We start from the raw sequence: 15348 nt of genomic DNA, 5'->3' as shown, positions 1-15348 counted from the left end.
TTTTTAAATTAAAAAGAGTTATACTCCTTAGAAAACAATGGATGTGTTGATGTTACACAAAGTACTTGGTTTGCGTCAAAAATAAAATAGCACGGGTGAGGTTGCATCGGAAAAGTCAGCAAGGTGTTTGTTGATTCCTTACTCGTAAGTGAGAGTGTGCCTAATTTCTTCTCCAGTCGGGTTAGCAATGTGTTGCTTTTTTCTCAGGCAAGAGAGCAATGTGTCAATTTCTGGATGGGCACCTCAGATCAGGACAGGTTCACATTGAATTTGACACCCCACGACAAAGTGTGCAAAATTCAGCCACAAGATGATGAGGAACCACGCTGAATGGGGCTGCATCAATTTTAACGGCCACAAACAGTGTTGCGTTGTTTCTCCCGCCGTGATGCAGGTGACAAATCGATTTCCCAGCTGCGATGCAGGGGGTACATCGATTTCTCAGCTGCAATGCAGGTGATGTATTGTTTTTACAGCTGTGTTGCATGTGGTGCGTCAAATCTTTCCCCGCACGGCTCCTGTGCTTGAATTTCCACCTTGATTCCTCAAGCATCACGTTTTAAGGGCCCAGGGACTAGAGTTGGCAGCACTTGGCAGGGTAAGAGTCTGATCAGAGAGTCCAGGTGCTGGCAAAACTCTTTAATGGCCCTGAAACTTCACAACAGGAGTCAGGCTCAGTCCAATCCCTTAGAGACACTTCACAATTAGGAATATACCACAAAGTCCAGTCTTTCTCCTCTTTCAGGCAGAAGCAGCAACTGCAGGCCAACCCAGCAAAGCACAGTCACAGGCAAAGGGGCATTACTACTACTCCAGCTCTGCAGTTCTTCTACTTGCAAGAGGTTCTGCTTGAGTCCATAAGTCATCTAAATGTCTTGGGTTTTGGGTCTACTACTTAAACCCACTTCTGCCCTTGAAGCAGGCAAACTTCAAAGGTCCCAGGCCTGGTCCCAGACACACACCAGGGGGTTGGACACTGCATTGTGTGAGGACAGGCAACACTCTTTCAGGTGTAAGTGTCAGCTCCTCCCTCCCCACTCTAGCCCAGGAGACTCATCAGGATATGCAGGCTACACCCTAGCTCCCTTTGTATCACTCTCTAATGGGAATTCACAATATCCCAACTGTCAGTCTGACCCAGATGTAGAACACACAAGCAGGTAGAGGCACAGAATGGTTAAGCAAGCATTTTCAAACTGACAATCTAAAGAACAACTTTACCAAAAGATGTATTTTTAAATTGTGAGTTCAGAGACCCCAAACTCCAATTCTCTATCTGCTCTCAAAGGGAAACTGCACTTAAAAGAGAGAGATAGCTCTTGCAACAGTGAAAAACAAATTTGGCAGTATTTTACTGTCAGGACATGTAAAACATAACAGTACGTAGCCTACCTTTAACATACACTACACCCTGCCCATGGTGATACCTTAGGCCTACCTTAGGGGTGTCTTCCAAAGGGAAGTATGGGGATTGGCAAGTGGGTACACTTGCCAGGTCGAATTGGCAGTTTAAAACTGCACACACAGACACTGTAGTGGCAGGTCTGAGCCATATATACAGGGCTACTGATGTGGGTGGTGCAATCAGTACTGCAGGCCTACTAGTAGCACTTGATTTACAGGCCCTGGGCACATCTAGTGCATTTACTAGGCACTTACTAGTAAATCAAATATGCCAATCATAGAAAAGCCAGCTTACACAGGGAGCACTTACACATTAGCAATGGTCAGCAGTGGTAAAGTGTCCAGAGTACCAGAGCCAGCAAAAACAGTCCAGCAGCAGTCAAAACATAGAAAGCAGAGGTGAAAAGGACAGGGGGAACCACACCAAGGATGCCAGGTCTAACAGAAGACATCATGGACTGAACCCAGGAAATGGGCAAAGACGTGAAATGTAGAGGTCTGGCAAACATACAATTTGGACGTTGCTGGAATGTACATTTTTGTTGGTTGCTGTATACTTGTTCATTGGCATGCAGCGCAACCAAACCAACATGTGTGTCATCAATTGCCTCCACCACATGTGGGACGAATGCAAAACCATACAAGTTATTGCGAGAAAACTGATCTGATTGCAGAAGCCCCCTAACTTTTTGCCCCATTTTCTCACATTTTGATGGTGTTTTCCCGACTCTGATGGTGCCCATTGTACTGCTAACCAGTCCCAGGGCCTGTGCTCTGATTAAAATGAGCATGCAAAATAGGCTAATTATAATTGGCACAATCAGCCTACCTAAAAGTCCCTAGTATATTGTAGGGCATGTAGGTTTAGGGACCCCAGCATAGGTAGTGCGACATAGGTGCACTGCTGGGGTGCCCAGTGTCATTTTAAAGGCAGAACTGCCCTGCCGGCTGCTGTTAAACTAAAGTTATATGCAAATTCGACTTTAGAATTAAAAGTACTTCCAAAGTCTTAAACTATCTTATTTTTACACATAAGTCACAGCTAAGGTGTGCCCTAAGAGCCCCTAGGGCTACCTGTTTTGTAACTATAAGCAGGGACCTTAAAAAATTGTTTTATAAATCCTGGTAAGGTATAATAGCAAAATATATTTTCCCTCACTGTAGTGAATGGGCTCCATAGGGTAAAATGGGGAGACTTTATTTTAATTAATAGAGTACCAATAGGAGCCAGATATTTCAAGTTTGGTATTAAATTTATTGTCATAATAAATCCCACAACTTGCTATTGTTGGATTTAATATATCTAGTTCAAGGAAAGAGGTTTAGAATTCTACCTGAAAGTAGTCAACTTTGGCTTTGAAGTGCCCTTCTCTGATTGGCCAGCATCTGGTAGCCTCCACAGGCTGCCTTGATGAGAAGTGAAGTGGACTAGGTTGAACACAAAGGAAGTGTCTGGGGGACGAGATCTGCTTCTGCAGATGGTGAAACAGGATGGGGGAGAGCAGTCAAACTGGTCTTTAAAGGAGGGAAGGACATTTGGAGCAGCTCAGAACCCCTCACATTTCCTGCTAACCAAAACATCCAGGTGCCCTCTTGATTAGATTAGGAGAGGGCAGGAGAGGAGTGTGTTAAGGATTTCTAGTCATACCACTGGGTTGGCTCAGTCAGACCTATTATCCAAAATTTATTTTCTGCCATTTTGGATTGTTAAGGAATGCTGCTCCCTGGGATTGATTTTTGCCACACTTCCCAGGAAGTAGTCATCCAAAAGGGTATTGGCTGCCTGTGATTGGACAGCTCCCGGCCCACTTTTCATGCCAGAAGCAAGGATACATTTGGCAGTGCTGCACCCACATCTCAGATCCCTGCTGAAAGAAGGTACTGGAGAAGAAGGACTGCCCTGCTGGACCCCTGGCCTGCACCTGGACACTGCACTCACAAGGACTGCGCCAGCTGCACACTTTGGGATGCAACAAGAAAATGAATTTGCCTTGCTTCTGTGACACCAGAAGGGGACTCCCTGTATGCTACACGTACAAAAGAGCTGTCCAGAGACCCCTGCATCAAATCCTGCAAGAAGAGCCTAGCATCCAAGGGCCATTTGAGGATTCTGACCAGGTGCACTCTGGGAACTGTAGGCCCAACTCCAAGGAGCAACTCAGAGCTTCTGGAAACTTGGATCAAGTTGTGGACACTTCAAGGACCCCCATAAAGGACCTCTCGAAGAAAATCTAGATGTTTGGAGACAACTGGAGCAAGTGTTGTAAACAACTTCGTAAGCTGAAGAGGTGCATTGTGGGAGTTGTAGTCCCAGACCCCAAGAAGCAGACCAGAGCCTCTGAACCCTTGGCTGGTGCTGTGGACCAATTTTCGGTATAAAGAAACACTTTTGAAAGTAAGTGTAACAGTGTTACATCGTGAGTGGCCTGAACTCTGAATTTTGTCCTTGTCCAGTGTGACTTTTTGAAACCTTTTGAGCGCTATTTGCTTCTAAGCGCTAGAATTAAGTTTAATATTTAAAAATTCATATATCTGGTTCATTACATTTGTTTTTTTGTCATTTTAGTGTCATTTTAAAGATCAATAAATAATCTAGTGATATAAATTATTTCAGGTGTTTATTGTGTTTTGTGTTTCACTTATCTACTTTACTGTTTTGTGACTTTTAAATGCTTTACACACCTGTCTCCTAAGTTGAGCCTTCTCACTTGTTGCCAAGTTATCAAAGGTTGAGCTGAGTTTAATTTTTTGAGACCTAAGTGGAGGTTAGTGGCCTATTGCTAAATGAAGGTACTTACCTGCCCTTACCAATAATCTAACAGTCATCCTTCGCATGGGCTAAATTCTCACGTCGTGGAAACTGGATGTAGCTGTCCAGGTGTTTCAATATTACTGAGAGGAAATCCCTCAACACCAGACTAAAAATAGGTTGGACATACCACCAGTTTGGGCCACTGTATGTTGGAAGTACCCTGAGGCTTGGAAGTGCAACACTGACATTACTTGTACAATGGGTGGTATGCTGTTTGGAAAACTAATTACTGCCATCAGATCTGGCTCCAATTGACAGCATATGTCTACTAAAATTTGCTGATTCAGATGATACTGAAGTATAACATGTCTTTTTTCCATGGCCTGTAGGTCTGGCTGGGGGCGGTAGACCAGCGGATAGTCACATACTCCCTCTCCCTTGCTGTCTAAATACGACAGGAAATGAGTTCTAATATTAGTCATTGTGTCAACAGCGACATACATAATGCATGTCTAGGTTAACATGTGACAATGTATTATTAGGGATGGACATGGCAAACAGTACACATCACAGCTGTCAATGACACAAGGTTCAAATGTTAGCTCCTTGCATTGCCACACATGTGTAGACCACATTTAAGTGAACTTAATTCCAAAATGTGCATCACTTATCTATTTTAGTATGTGATTGAATGTACGGAGCTCATGAAAGATCATTAACAGGGGTAGACTGTGCCCCACTGTGAATTACCTGCAACATACGGCAATTGTGTTTGAGTGGTGGGACTTACATGACAAGATAATATGACCAGGTATTTGTAAAAAAAAAAAAAAAAAAAAAGGATTTCAGATGTGTGATGCAGTGTTAAAATACCAATCCCCTATTCCAGGCTTCTAAAAAGGAGGCTGTCTGACCTACCCCACTGAACATTAGGAACCATTCGCAACCACCTGCGGAAGTCATCATGGCAGTAGTTGGTTGCAACCACAGCAGACACAACCATAGGCTAACGTTGTTGCTAGTGGTGGTCAAGGGCCAATGGGTGTGTCTGCCAGCACTGACGACCGCATACGTGGTGGACATGACCGCCATGTTTTGCAAATCCCTCACTTGACTCCTGACACCGCTGCTGGCAACACCTCTACTACTGATTGGCTGAGTGTTAGAAATGAGGTCTTTGGTTGGCAGGTCAGGTTACCCCATGTCCAAGCAAGGACCCTCACTATAGTCAGGGTAGGTCACACACAATCCAAATTATCCCATGCCCACCCTCTGGTAGGTTGGCACTGAGCAGTCAAGCTTAACGTGAAAGGCAATGTGTAAAGTATTTGTCCAATAAGTCATGCAATAACACAGTGAGAACACTACAAAAAGACACTACACCAGTTTAGAAAAATATAGGATTTTTATCTGATAAAAGTAAGGTCAAAATGATCAAAATTTGATAATCACAAGTTGAAATATCACTTTTGCAATGATAAATAGAGTCTTAAGTTCTTAAAAGTAACAAATGTCTCCTGAAAGCACAAAGTACATAGTTTGCATAAACAATTCCACACACGAAGACCGCAGAGGATAAGATGCATGGAGAAAGATAGGTGTGCGTCGGATTTCTAGGTGCACACATATGATGTGTCAATTCTTTTCCACACGGAAAGGGCTTTGCGTCAAATTCTGGCATGCAGGCTTGAATCCTCTTTGCGATGCGGGGTCTGTTGATGCCCAGGGATGATGTGTGGAAATCCTCGATGTGTGGGGCGAAGTCACAGGTGTTGTGTGGATCCAGCAGGTGATGCAGCACAATTTCTGCCAGACAGCTGCCATTGCCACAATTCCTCTTGCAGGAAGTCAGGCTGCGTTGTTCCGGCTCGGTGAAAAGTCGATCTAGTGGGCTGTGCGTCAAAGTTCCGGTGGCAATGTTGGCGCTATGTCGATCTCCACTCAGGGAGCCAGACTGCGTTGTTCCAGTTCGGCGATGCAGTGATTTTCTCACTGCTGGACAGGCTGTGCATCGATTCCGTCAAGCTGTGCATCAATTTTTGTCTCACAAGGAGTTTCTTTGCAGAGATGAAGTATTTTTGGCCATGAGACTTCAGGAAACAGGAGGCAAGCTCAATTGAAGCCCTTGGAGAGCACTTCTCAGCAGGGCCAGAGGCCAGCAACGCAGCAGGGAAACAGAAAGGCAGCAGTCCTTTACAGCAAAGCAGTCCAGGTGAGTCCTTTAGGCAGCCGGCAGCTTCTCTTGGCAGGTTGCAGGTTCTGGTGCAGAGTGTCTGTCCGAAGCAGTGTCTACGTTTGTAGGGCCAGGGACCGAGTTTATATACCCAAATGTGCCTTTGAAGTGGGAAAGACTTCAAAGAGTGGCTTAGAAGTGCACAAGGTCGCCTTTCAGTCCAATCCTGTCTGCCACGGTCCCAGTAGAGGTTTTGGCAGTCCATTGTGTGAGGGCAGGCCACTGTCCTTTAAAATGTAAGTGTCAGGCCCTCCACCCTTCCAGTCCAGGAAGACCCATTCAGTATGAAGATGTTTGCAGGTGTGACAGAGCATCCTGTGTTTGTGGTTGTCTAGGTGAAATGCACAAGGGAGCTGTCAACCAGCCCAGATGCGGACTGGAGATAGGCTGTAAGGATTTAAGTGCAGAAAAATGCTCATTTTCTAAAAGAGGCATTTCTAAAATAGTAATATAAAATCCAAACTCACCAGTCAGCAGGACTTTGTATTACCATTCAGGCCATACTAAATATGACCTGTCTACCCCTTTCTGATCAGAATCTACCACTCAAACAGTTTACGAGGGTAGCCTTAATGTTAGCCTATGAAAGGAGAAGGCCTCACAGCAGTGGTAGGCAAATTTAGGAGTTGCCCATTACCCGGACATATAAAATACACAGATATATGTCCTGCCTTTAACCCACACAGCACCATGCCCTCTTGGTTACCTAGGCCTACCTTAGGGGTGACGTATGTGTAGATAAAGGGGAGTTTAAGGCTTTCCAAGTACTTTTAAATGCCAAGTCGAAGTGGGAGTGAAACTGCACATACAGGCCTTGCAATGGCAGGCCTGAGACATGGCTAAGGGGCTACTTATGTGGGTGGCACAACCAGTGCTGTAAGCCCACAAGTAGCATTCAATCTACAGGCCCTGGGCACATGTGGTGCATTTTACTAGGAACTTACCAGTAGACTAAATATCCCAATTGGGCATGAACCAATGTTGCCATGTTTTTACGGGAGAGGGCATTTGCATTTTAGCACGTTTTAGAATAGTAGTGGTGAAGTGTGCAGAGTCCTAAAAGCAGCAAAAACAGAGTTAAAACTCGAGGGAGCCAGGCAAAAAGTTGGGGTTGACCACCCTAAGGCTATCAGTTCAAACACTGAGTACCACCTCTGGGAGCAATCATACCATGCCCAGCAGGTGATAGGGCCCCTGCCTTCTCACAAGAGGAGTTGGAGAGACTGGTTACTGAGGTCCTACCCCATATGGACAGCTCTGTGGTGCACCAGAGGAGCAGGTAAGTGCCTCATGTGCACAGTTTACTCTGAACTTCACCAATCTTCCCCTCCTCATAGGCTAGATTGTGCCTATGTTTGCCAGATTGAATACTTTTGTGCCTGTGGGTTCAGTCTGTGTGGTATCAATGGGAGAGTCAATGTACAGGTATTGGTGGCCAGTGCCATATGTTGAGTTAATTCACATTGTGGTATGTGTGGTGTTCTATGTTCCCTGATCCATCTTGTGTTGGGTGCACATAAAAAGGTGAGGTGACATTACAGCCACCCACTGACATTTCTTTCTTCAAGAATGTTGCATATGTGAGACTACATGTATGTGCATGACAGCACGAGCTGAGTATGCATCTTTTATGTGTCAGTTGTGAGTATTGTGAGCTACATTACGAACCAGTGGAAGTTGTCATGGCAGTAGTCAGTTGCAACCGTGGCAGACACAACCACAGGCTAATGTTGCCAGTGGTGGTCAAGGGCCAATGGTTGTGTTTGCCGGGGGACGTGACTGCCATGATCTGCAAAATCACTCACTTGACTCCTGACATTGCTACCAACAACACATCCACTGCTGAGCTGCTGTATACCACCTCTGGGAGCAATCATGCCGTTCCCAGAAGGTGATAGGCCCCTGTCTTCTCACTAGAGGAGTTGGAGAGACTGGTGACTGAGGTCCTACCCCTCTATTTACAGCTTTATGGTGCACCAGAGGAGCAGGTAAGTGCCTTATGTGCACAGCTTACTCTGTACTTCACCATCCTTTTCCTCCTCATAGGCTGGATTGTGTCCATGTGTGCCAGATTGAATACTTTGAGCCTGTGGGTGCAGTCTGTGTGGCATCAATGGAAGAGTCACTGTACAGGTATTGGTGGCCAGTGCCATATGTTGAGTTCATTCACATTGTGGTGTGTGTGGTGCTCTGTGATCCCTGATCCATCTTGTGTTGGGTGCACATAACTAGGTGAGGTTTACAGCCAACCACCGACAACACTTTCCTCGTGAATGTTGCATATGTGAGACTACATGTCGGTGCATGAGAGCATGAGCTGATTATGTGCCTTGTATGTGTCAGTTTTGAAGAACGTGAGCTATGTTTATATTGCCACAGAAATTCATAGCACATTTGCCTTGCTAGACTCTTGTTTGTAAGTCATGACATCACTGTATCTGCCCCGCAGGTTTCCGTACACACCAAATGTCAATTTGCTGGTTCCTACATGATGCACTGTTATGCATGGAAGTGATCGAAGCAGGATGTCATGTACATTCTGACTGCTCAGCCTGCAGAGACCAGGGCCTGTCGCATGTATCTCCCAACAACGCTCATAGTCAAGGCTGGGATGGGATCTCTGTGGCTATGCAACTGTGGCACTGTGCCCTCTCCCTGTACACCAGCAGATAATGTGATATGGCAAATATGAGGTTCTGGTGTAAAACGCTGTCCAGAATGCCTCCTTTCTTTGCTCAGATTGGGAATGGGTCCACATGTAATATACTGATCTAGTCCAAATGTGCACTTGGTATCATTGTCATTGTGTGACCCTGACTCCTGACAGGTCCCTTACTCCCACAGCCCTGATGTCACCTTCATATAGGTCATATCTGTCCTGTGCCAGCACATAGAATAAATGACAGTGCCACATTGCAGACAGTATGATGATTCCAGGAAGGCTATGATGAGTGATGCAGTAACTTGGTCACATAACAGAAACTGGTCAATGCATGCCCTGTTTTTTTTGTGTGCCATCTCTGTAGGGTAGACACAAATGTCCAAAAGTGTGTTCTAAGGTATGGGAAGATACCACAAAACCCCACCCCATGAAGTGCAGACCCTGGGGTTCCACAGCCAGCAGAGTGCCCACTGCAGAAAGAGGTGGGAGTACCTGAGACACTGGGCACGGAAGATTGCGGAGGCCCAGCTGGGACTGTTCTCCCAACTTTGGCAGGTTGCCCATCGGACCATGACCCCCTAATGGCCCACATTCTGGCAGTGGGCTATCCGGAGCCTGATGGGTGTTTGAGTGCAGCACAGCAGCCTCAAGGGGGGAAATACAGTGCATGTTTTGTCTGCCCCATTGCCAAGTGATTCAGTGTGGTTCTGGCTGCTCCCACTGACTATTATGGAACAGCCATGTGTCACATAATGGAGGAGAGATTGTTTGTGTTAACATGTCATGTGTTTTATACTGCTGTGCCTGGCCTATTGGAGCATTGACCTAGGAAAAAGTGTGGGTGGAATCTTCACATGACTTGCTCTGTAAAGACCACATATGGTTGTGTACTTTGATCAATCAAGTACTGATTGTTGTTGTAGTGTGTGCACTTTCAAAGGAACAGACCACTTCTCAGTGTTCCAGTCACCAGGTAAGTAGGTGATGGATCACTGTCCTCCGCTATGTGTCTATGTAAATGTGCAGGTTGGCATCTGCCACCCAGAATCTTGTTTTCTCAGCGTATGATGGTTGCTGGTGCCTCACTGCAGTCTGTAATGCGGAGTTTTCCAACATGCATGTGACAGGGCTTACATTATTCTTTGTGCATAGCTATGGAACAATTCTTACCCTTGGTAAGTGGGGAATGGCCATCACTGTACCAACATTATATGTGCCTATATGTCAGCATGTGTCCCTTTCTCTTTAGGAAACATTTGTAAGCTGTAGTTTCATAGGTAGTCTACCTATGTTGATGGGATGATGTATGTATTCCCTCATGTATCTGTGCATGTCATACTGTTTCTGTAATAGTATGATTCAATGGATTTACATTTCATGTTGTGCCATATACAGGAATATGTCACCACTGTCCGTTGCCTGACACATTCCCTCATGTGTTATAGCATGTTATTTGGCATGTGCTACTGCAGAAGCAATGAGGGACATGACAGGTAGGCCTAGAGTTTGGAGCCACAATGTGAATTTCTTTGAGCTTGATGTGGCATCATGTTTGAAAATGTATTGCATATGTGTGAAGTATACGGTATGTGCCTTGACTGATGGCATGCATCATGGAGTGACTTGCAGTTATGTTTTAAATGCATGTGTTTGCGTACAGGTATACATCCACAAACAGACATCTGGGTTTGCATGACATTGATGGGGATAGTATGTGGCTTCCCATTAGGCAATATGTTGTAGGCTGCCTAGAAGTCCTTGCTACTTCAAAGACTCTCCAACATGCAAAGGACTGATCGTTTCTACTGAAGCACTCAGGGTATGTCATTATAAGGGGTGCCACACATTAGTGGTTGTGACCCAGGGGCTTGCTGTTTCATTGTTTTGTGTATTTTGGGGACATCTCTCCCTGACATATTGAACATGATGTCTGCAGTGTTCATTTCCATGCCACATGTGTGGCCTATCTGTACAACATTGATATTACCTCCTTGTCTCTATTAGGACAGTAATCACTTGGCGAGGTATAAAATGTAGATAGTTTCCCAGTGTGACATGGGCATTTCCATGTCACCTTCTCCAGGCTGTTGTACTTTTGCCATCAACATGTCTAAAGTTTAGACCATCATTTCTTATTGTTGGGTCATGATGTATGTGACAAATGGATGTGTGCATGTCCTTGTGTGGGATCCGTGGGAATGAACTTTGCATTGTCCTACATTTGTATGCCGACGGGTGACTGTGGTCTGCTCCATGAGGCAATGCTTTGTGGGTGATGTTTTCTCCAATTGTTTGACTTCAGCCATGCAATTGTAGTGGTGTGAGATCCTGATTTTTATGTGGGCAACTGTTGCCAGTTCAGATGGCATTCATACATTTGGTATCACACATGTATGGTCTAGTTAGGTGGAGGTTCTTGTTGGGGCCTACTTGACATTATGGTAATGTTTACTAATCAGAGCTATTGTTCGCGTGTGTTCAATGACATGTGATGACCCTATTTCTCTTTGTCATTGCAGCATCAGCACAGGCAAGAAAAAGAGACGGGTCAGAGTCAAGTGGGTTTCGGGACCCAACCACTCTGCCTAATTTGTCAACATCCTCAGGGGCATTGTTTTAATCATGTGTGTGTAGCATCACTGGTTTGCTTGTAACGTAATTGTACTGTCTGCATTCCAGGATAGATATTGCCAATGTTTGATATGTACTTGATGTTACCCATGCTTGTTCTACTATATATTTGTTTCACCAATGCTTGTTGAACACATGTGACTGTGTCAGGTCCTCCTGCTTCTAAATGGGTCAGGTTCACTTGTTTATTGGTTGTCAGGCAACCCCCCCCCCCAAGGTCACCAGGGAGCAGCTGCATTGTGTTTTCAAAGACATGAGTCATACTGGCTATAAATACTCTTGTTGTGCACATGACTCTGCTTGGTTTTATTCCTGGCAAGGAAATTCCTCTGCACTTGGAATTCCTTCCAGGTTCCACTCGCTGCCCTCTTGACTCATCTGGCAGCAAAGAGCCTCTGCAGAAAGCTTCTGGAAAGAACACACTTCTGTCAGCTAGGTGGAGCGTGCTGTCTGGAATTTTAGTATGGTCACTTTATTTTTTGGTTTTAGCTGAAAACTGAGACTTATTGCACGCTAACCTTCTTGACACTTTGAAAGGCCTCTTCTAAAGACACAGACATGATTCATGAGTGGGGCCTTGATGGGGGTTGAATAACAGATTTAGCTGGGGGCCTTGACAACTTTCGTTTTGCAACTGAGAACTGGGACAGAACTTCACTATCCTCCACTTGTTTATTTTTGTACTAATAGTGATTACGCAATTCAGTGCAAGAATTACTTTTTGCATGAGTTTACTTGCTTCTGGTATTGCAATTCATTTTATGTTAAAAGTGATTATGCAATTCAGTGATAGGAATACTTTATATGTGAGTTTTCTTGCTTTTGTATTGCAACTTGCTTTATGTTGTAGTTTCACCATAGAAAACCTAATGTGAAAGTGCAGATCCATGAAATAGGCTTGCAGAACTTCCTAATTTGTTTAGAGACATTCAGATTTTGTCACCTTTTGTATAATAATCTGTGAGAAGAGAGAGAGGGCCAAGTTGCTGATATTACCAGGTGAATGTACTCTGATAAGCAAATTAGACAAATTTATTTAGATCAGTGCATGCCTTTTTGAATGCTGTTTAATGAGACCAGTGCATTCTTTATTGAATGTTGTGAAACAGTCTCTTAAGAGCACATAGCTTCACCAATACTGTAATTCATCACAGAAAGGCAAATTCCAGGGGATCCACTGACAGTCCTCCATAACCCGAAGAACCGCAACCGGCTAGACCTCGTGAAAAGGAGTGCAGTGTTTCTTTCTCACTTTTTCCAAATCCCTTTCTCTTTTGGGGCACTTGCCTGGGCTCCTGGTGCAATCAGCAGCACTGAGAAGTGCCCCAGGAGGTGGGGAGAACAGTCATCATCCCCTGCAAACAGCCTGGTTTTCAGGTGAGTGGCTGCGCCCCACCAGTGGCAAAGCATTTGGCCCTGGGACCTTGGTTGTAGACACCAAGGACACAAAGGGACCTGGTGGCCTTTAGTGTGATTGGAATGCCTTTGGGGAGGCCAGAACACCATCATCATTGGATTCCTTCTCCAGTGGCCACTCCCTAGTGGTGGTGTCATCCCTGTTGCTCCCCATCCACTTGGCTGTGACTGCTCACCCAAGAGGGTAAGCATCTCCTTTCTCCCTGGCACCTCTGCCCCAGCCCCTGTTAGCCCTGCTGCCCTCAGTGAGGAGGTTCTTGACCTCCTGAAAAGTACACAACTCCAGCAAACCAACACATTCCTGGATGGCATCCATGGTGCAATAGCTCACCTACAGAGATCTTTTCAGGCTTGTCTCTCCTTCCTGATGGCAGCCAGTCACCTGTCCAACTTCTGTCCCCCCTCCACCTCCCTCTTCCCACTCCAAATCCCCATTCCCCTTTCCAATCCAAAGCACACAGACTGATCCTCAGACATTCCCCTCAACATCCAAGAGGATTGCACACAAACACAAGCAGCACAAGACACACTGGTACGCGCACAAACAAAATCCACTCACAGTCATAGCAACAGACACAACTTCTGTTGACATCCCCACAACCCTCAGCATCGCACAAACCACATCCAGCATACACAGAGGCACCACACCAATAGTCACTGACACACCCACCACACCCATCACAACATACCCGCAGACACCACAGATACTGACACACAGACATCCACCACATCCGCCATATATGCATGCCTGCCCCCTTGATGCACCTTCCTGTGGAGGTTACATGGCAGTTAGGAGTCATGTTTAGGCTCAACACTGTCCTGTTACTGGACCTGGTTATGCACTGGCCAATGACATTTAGACTTTAATATTTTGCATTGATAATAAACCAAAACAGCTGTTTTTTTGGGGCATGCATTTGTCCTACAATTCCTTTTCTACCTTAGTGTTGTTCCTGAGTGACATATGTTTTGTGGCTACAGTTGTGCGTGTTTCAGCCTGATTTCTGCTCCATTTTCTGTTGTTTGCAGTATGTTACTTTGTGGGCATTGCTGGTGTACCCAAGACAAGGGTATGTGTTCAGTGTATGGATATGTGGGTGTGAATGCAATGGTGGTGTCATGGCATTGTATACTGTGTGTTATGGTAAGTATTTCATCTTCATCATATCTAATGTGAGCATGTATGGTGTTAGACATGACCCCTGATATGGCGTATGTATTGATCTGATGTGTATCAGCTTGTGATTTGTTTGTACAGACATAGGATAGGTTCAGTTGTGCTATATTTGGTTGTGTGTGTCCATTTGGGTATGTGTCCTTTCCAGCTAATTCCTGTAAAGGTATGTCCAATGCAATTGGATGTGTTTGTGTGTGTTGGTTTGCACTTCCACATTGTGCAGATAAGCATGCCATTTGTGTCTAGTACTATTTGTCCTTGAGACACATGTAGGGGCCTTTCCTGTGCAGATGTTGTTTTGTGGGCACTTGCAGGTGATATGTGTCCCATGCAGCCTCCTTCCCTGAGTGTTCCTGGTGCCCCCATTCCAACTGTGCACGTATTGTGTGCATGGTGCTCTTTGCTTTTTGTATCTCTGTGTATTGTGCATGCCATTGTGTTTCCAATGTGCTGTCATGTGTGTTTCCATTGTATGGCTGTTTCATGGTGGTGTTGTGTGTGTTCAATCACACATTGATACATTTATGTGTTGTATGTGTCAACAGTCCCTGGCCTGCGTGGAATGTGTATATGTGATGTTTGTGTGTTGTTGGTATTGTGTGGGTGAATGTTGTGAAGACTTCACTGTCCCTGTTGCAGAGATGCGTGGCTGTGTGTTTTTGTGTAGTGTTGCGGCGCAGTATGATTGAGCTGTCCAAAGGTGGCATATTGTGACTGTGAATGTGTCTATCTTGGTGTATGTTTCAGACTAAGTACAGGATGTGACGTGTACTTGGTGTCCATGGCACGGCCCCCCTATAATGTGTATGATGGCAATACTATCTGTTACTGAGCATTCTGATACAGGTAGATGTGAGTACTTACAGTCAGTGGTGTCCACAGCGGCATTGGTTCTGTGCACCTTCGGGGACCATCAGGAGGGTCAGGATATGTGTGATGGGCTCCATGGTGGCATCAGATGAGTAAGACTGCCTGATGGTGAGTTCCTCTCTTTATACTGTCCATTTCTGCCTGCTGAAATGTGGTGGTTGGCCTGCCACAGTCAAATTGGCAGTGTGCAACCTTGTAATTGG

Source organism: Pleurodeles waltl, chromosome 2_1 (assembly GCF_031143425.1).
Source record: "Pleurodeles waltl isolate 20211129_DDA chromosome 2_1, aPleWal1.hap1.20221129, whole genome shotgun sequence".
NCBI lineage: Eukaryota > Metazoa > Chordata > Amphibia > Caudata > Salamandridae > Pleurodeles > Pleurodeles waltl.
This window is presented reverse-complemented; position numbering follows the sequence as displayed.